Genomic DNA, 6,206 nt, shown 5'->3' with positions numbered 1-6,206 from the left:
ATAAATAAATAAAGTGGGGAAGGGATAGTGAAGAGGAGAGTGAAAAGGTAGCCATTGTGTAACACAATGACCAGGCCCTCCAGCCAGGAATCAGAAATTCCTCTGGTCCCAGCCAAAAGGCCCGGCCCTAGAGGCAGGTGTGAAAAGACATGTGTTATGGTGAGGTGGCCATGGTGCCAAACATCAAAGTGATAAATCACAGTGAAAGTAAGGCACACCTGAACTGCCACTTCAGGGGCACATCACCACAGGCTTTTCAAAAGCATCCCCGACCCCGCAGCCCAGACCACAGCAGCCCCCACCCCAGCCAGAAAGGCATGGACATCCAGGAGCTTAGTGAGAGCCCTTTGCCATTACTCCTACCTAAATACATTCGGGAAGTAGTACTGGCCGTTCCCCCGGTGGGAGAAAGGGGAACCAGCGTTCCCTCCCTAAAAAAACTGACCGGAGCTAGAGCTGCTCCAATCCAGGCCAGAAGGCCAGGGTCCCCATCAGAAGGCTTCCCTTTCAGCTACGAACCGCTCCAGGTTACCTTCACGTCAGCAGGTTTTGCATAGCAACCGCCACCCCTGCTCCACCTCGCCGTAGAGCAGGGACGGAAGCAAGCACCACCTCCTGGCAACTGATAACAACAGATACTACACTTGATCTTAGCCAAAAGGCCAAGAAGCGATCATTGTCTCCTTGTCTCGTATCACCATGTTATCTGATTGTGGGTTTCTATTGTTTTTTTTTTTGTTTTTTGTTTTTTTTTTATATACTATTGTTTTGTTATCAGTGTTTTAGATTAGTGAGAGTCCGAGTTAATTGCTCTTTTCATTTAGCTATTCCCAGACACCTCTACTTCCGCAATTTGCATATGTTTAGCATATTACCCATTACAAGGCTGTTATTTTGAGTAGCAGTAATATTTAACCACTTGACAACTGGGCACTTAAACCCTCCTCGTGACCAGACCAATTTTCAGCTTAAGGTGCTCTCACATTTTGAATGACAATTACTCAGTCATGTAATAATGTACCCAAATAATTTTTTTGTCTTTTCTTTTCATACAAATAGAGCTTTCTTTTGGTGGTATTTGATCACCCCTGGGTTTTTTATTTTTTGCGCTATAAATGAAAAAAGACCAAAAATTTGGGGAAAAAACACATTTTTCTTAGTATCTGTGATAACATTTTGAAAATTATTAATTTTTCTTCAGAAATTTTGGCCACAATTCATACTGCTACATATATTTGGTAAAAATAACCCAAATTAGTGGATATTATTTGGTCTTTTTGAAATTAGAGAGTCTACAAGCTGTGGTGCAAATCATAAAAAATTGATCACACCTGATGTACTGGTGGCCTATCTCATTTCTTGTGACCCGGACAAGCCAGGAAAGTACAAATACCCCCCAAATGACCCCTTTTTTGAAAGTAGACATTGCAAGGTATTTAGTAAGAGGCATGGTGAGCTTTTTGATGTTGTAATTTTAAATTTTTTTCCCACAAATGAAGATTTTTTTTTTCCCCACAAAATTGTCATTGTAATAGGTTATTTCTCTCACATGGCATGTGTATACCACAGATGATGCCCCAAAATACATTCTGCTACTCCTCCTGAGTATTATGATACCACATGTGTGGGACTTTTTCACAGCCTAGCCATATAGAGAGGCCCAACATTCAGGGAGCACTGTCACATGTTCTAGGAGCATAAATTACACACTTGTTGACTAACTATTACACTTTTGAAGACCCTGGAGGACCAGGACAATGACATGTGACACTGACGTGGCACTGATGACAGATGGCACTGATACGTGGCACTGATGACACGTGACACTGATGTGGCACTGATGACAGATGGCACTAATACGCGGCACTGATGAAGGATGACACTAATATGTGGCACAGATGACACTAATACATGGAACTGATGACACGTGACACTGATGACAGATGGCACTAATACGTGGGACTGATGACACGTGACACTGATAACAGATGGCACTGATGACAGATGGCACTGATACGTGGCACTGATGATAGATGGCACTAATATGTGGTACTGATGGCACTTGACACTGATGTGGCACTGATGACAGATGGCACTAATATGTGGCACTAATGACACGTGGCACTGATGTGGCACTGATGACAGATGGCACTTATACGTGCCACTGGGGACAGGTGGCACTGGGGACAGATGGTACTGGGGACAGGTGACACTGGGGACAGATGGCACTGACAGGTGGCAGTGGGGACAGGTGGCAGTGGGGACAGATGGCAGTGACGTACTGTGGGCGCTGCAGCCGTTGGTCTCTCCCTCCTCACATGCTGTCTCTGTGTGAGGAGGGAGAGCCGGCGATGAGAGATGATCTCATATTTTACATATGAGATCATCTCTCATTGGACACTCAGATCGTGCTGTAAACGGCCGCTGTGATTGGTCATTTACAGCGATCTGTGACTGGCTGTGTCCAAGGGACACGGCCAGCACAGAATTTCCCTGATGCACGCTCGCAGGTTTGCGCTTCGCGGAAGTAAACAGGAGGACGTCCAGGGATGGCCTCCCGGCAATTGGCGTCCGCGCTGTAGCCTAGTGGTTAAGCTCATCTTTGTCACTTAGCTCCTATACCCTTGATAAAGTCACACGCATTGTGACGCAACATGTCAGGAGCAGCTAATTTTTTATACACTTTTTTCTGTTTGGCTTGTTCATGCCATTTTAACTGTGAATTTTTAAATAAATGCAAGAACTTTTTCTCTAATTTACCACACTATGGAGAATCTTCTTTTCTGCCTCTGTTCCTGACCCTGTTGATCTGGAGATACTTTCCTTTAGGAAAAAGACTGTGGAAACTGGAGTAAAAGCTGCAGCGATTCCCTGTCCTGGATATATCAAGGAGGATAAAAAAAAACTGCCTTGACGTTTATTGATGCATCACTAGACCTGTTGGGGTTTATCCTTAAAGTGAGAGGCTGGCACTACTGGGGGAGGATTCTGAAAGAATTTTTTATTACTTTACAGTTATAATTTGGACTCCCTCACCTGTCCCTGTTCCCCTCATTTTGGCTTGTTTGCACAAGAAATTACCGATTTAAAATCTTGATTAAGAGATTGACTATCTCTTGGAATTATTCGACTTTTTTTGTATGCACTTTATTATTGGAGCACTTTATACTATTTTCACTGAATTGATTCAATCTGAATGTTATGATGATGTGATACACTTTATCATTGGATTACCTTTATTGGATGTTTTTATTGAACTTATTCACATGAATGTTTTCGATAAGATACACTTTGGGAAATATTTTTGGTATCTTTGCCCACTAGCACTTTATTTCTGGTCACTTTTAAATAATTATCTCTGCTTCACTATACTTATATATACTATATTTCACTAAGCACTTTAAATGTGTCTATAATGCCGCGTACACACGATCAAACAATCGGGTGGAAAAGTCCGGCAAACTCAAGTCTGCCGGACAATCCCCCCGTGTGTAGCCTCCGGCGGACTTTTGTTACCCGAAAGTACGGCGGACTTAGAAAGTAGTTTTGCACTCCAATCTTCCCGCCGGACTTGCATTTCAGCGGACAATCCGGCCGTGCGTATGCCCGTCCGCCGTACTTTTAAAATGAGAAGACTTTTCCCGCCCGGAGAAAAGTCCGCTCATTTTGAGCACAGGATATGGGTATCCTAGAAATCAAGAGAGGGAATAGAGAAAAGAGGGTGTAGGGTGCCCACGTGTCCCGAATTTCCCGGGATTGTCCCTTAACCCCCCTGGCGGTATTCCCGAGTCTGGCTCGGGGTTGAGATTTTATACCAGAAGCGGTAACCCCGAGCCAGACTCTGGACCACATCTCTGAATGCAGGGAGAGGTTACTTACCTTGTACCCTGGATCCAGCGATGTCCCCCCGCTGTACGAGCGAGCCATGCTCCGCTCGATCTATCACATCCTCCCCCTCTCTCTCTCCCTGTCCCCCTCTCTCTCCCTGCCCCCCTCTCTCTCCCTGTCCCACCTCTCTCTCCCTGTCCCCTCTCTCTCCCTGTCCCCCCTCTCTCTCCCTGTCCCCCCTCTGTCTCCCTGCCCCCTCTCTCTCCCTATCCCCCCCTCTCTCTCTCTCTCCCTGTCTTCTCTCTCCCTGTCCTCTCTCTCTCCCTGTCCCCCCTCCCTCTCTCTCTTCCTGCCCCCCTCTCTCTCCTCGTCCCCTCTCTCCTTCTCTCTCCCTCTCCCCCTCTCTCCCTGTCCCCTCTCCCCCTCTCTCCCTCTCCCCCCTCTCTCTCCCTCTCCCCCTCCCTCTCTCTCTCCCCCTCCCTCTCCCCGTCCCCCTTGCTCTCTCTCTCTCCCTGTCCCCCCTCCCTCTCCCCCTCTCTCTCCCTGTCCCCCCTCTCTCTCCCTGCCCCCTCTCTCTCCCTGTCCCCCCTCTCTTTCCCTGTCCCCCCTCTCTCTCCCTGTCCCCCTCTCTCTCCCTGTCCCCCCTGCCCCCTCTCTCTCTCCCTGCCCTCTCTCTGGCAGCAGATGAAAAGTGACACGCTTCATCTGGTGGCAGGTGATGGTGGCAAGTGACACGCGTCATCTGGTGGCAAGCAATGCTGGCAAGTGACAAGCGGCATCTGGTGGCAGGAGACAGTGGAAAGTGACAAGCGGCATCTGGTGGCAGGAGACAGTGGCAAGTGACATCTGGTGGCAGGAGACAGTGGCAAGTGACAAGCAGCATCTGGTGGCAGGAGACAGTGGCAAGTGACAAGCGGCATCTGGTGGCAGGAGACAGTGGCAAGTGACAAGCAGCATCTGGTGGCATATGGCAAGCTCAGGGTTCCCTCTGCGTTATGGTGAGTTGAACTATTTCATTTTATATTACAATGTAGTAATAGAAATAATGTGATTTGATCATCCTGACACCATGCTCACCATACTAAGCATGGTGTCAGAATGATTTCAGTGCTAGCACCATCCATTCACCCAACAAATCCTCCCCACTTCTGAATCCCCTTTCAACACTGAGACCCCCCCCCCCCCCGGTCCTTGGCAAAATTGTCCCTGAATGCCCGTTTGGAAATGTGGTCACCCTAGTGCACCAGCCTTGTGCATTATCCTTTAGTAAATTTATTAGTAAAACAGATTAAAAACTACTCACAAACGTAAAGATCATTTGTTTTGTAAAAGCCTCCAAATTGTGGCAGTCAATCTAGGTACGACAGTTTCCAGATGGTGAACGAGAGGAATTCAGGACCACTGCTGGCACAAAAATACTTTTCTAACAGTCTCTGCTTCTGATATGGATGAAAATACAGTATTGCAGTAATGCAGCTCCTGTATATGGAGGTGTGGTGCCAGCTCCTTTCTCTCTCCACTTCCTCCACCTGGGGTTTTTCAAAGCCAGTCTTCAAGAGACAGGAAATGCTAATACATAATTATATATCACACTGAGATATTAGCAACTAACTGTAGAAGATAGCAAATCCCTACAGAAGTTTTTTTTCCTCATTTGGAATAGTAGACAGAAACAGGTAAATCATTATTTTATAACCCTTGGCAGGACTGGCACTAGGGTGGGGGGCAGGTGGAGCAGCTGCCCTGGCACATTCTTTTTAAGTGGGTGGAGTGGCATTGTGTGGCTGCCCTACATTTCTTTATATGTACAATTCAACAGAGGAATCAGCTGCTGCTGCTCTGTATCACGGAGCTCACATTGGGCTCATTACCACCATCTCTGGCCACTTGCTGCATGTGCAAGTCTGTCAATATATAGACAACTAATCCCTTTACAGCTCTCGACAATTCAGAGCTGGATACCAATTGTGACGCTATATCTGATATTACACCTCCCGCTGTGTCTGTTTGAGGAAAGGACTGCCATTAACTGTCAAGAATGTCAGTAAATAGTTTACACTGATAATCAGTGCCCCAATCATCAGTGCCATCTATCAGTGCTCATCAATGCCACCTATTAGTGCCCATCAATGCTGCCTATCAGTGCTCATCAATGCCACCTATTGGTGCCCATCAATTCCACCTACAAGTGTTTCCTATCAGTGCTCATTAATGCCTCCTATTAGTGCCCATCAATTCTGCCTATAAGAACCACCTATCAGTGCTCATTAATGCCACCTAGCATCCATCAGTGTCACCTATCAGTACTCTTCAATGCTGCCAATTAGTGGCATCTATCAGTGCTCATCAATACTGCCTGAGTTCTGCCTATCAGTGTT

At 46.6% G+C, this 6,206-nt stretch overlaps 1 pseudogene; it reads right to left on the bottom strand.

Annotated features, from left to right (window-relative positions):
• Positions 1-541: 541 nt before the first annotated feature.
• Positions 542-674, bottom strand: LOC143941778 (U2 spliceosomal RNA; annotated as a pseudogene).
• Between the last annotated feature and the right edge of the window lie 5,532 nt (positions 675-6,206).

Source organism: Lithobates pipiens, unplaced genomic scaffold, assembly GCF_037356315.1.
Source record: "Lithobates pipiens isolate NorthernLeopardFrog02 unplaced genomic scaffold, aLitPip1_a1.2 Scaffold_3, whole genome shotgun sequence".
NCBI classification, from domain to species: Eukaryota; Metazoa; Chordata; class Amphibia; order Anura; family Ranidae; genus Lithobates; species Lithobates pipiens.
The sequence above is the reverse complement of the archived record's forward strand: the minus strand, read 5'-3'. Positions and strand labels throughout refer to the sequence as shown.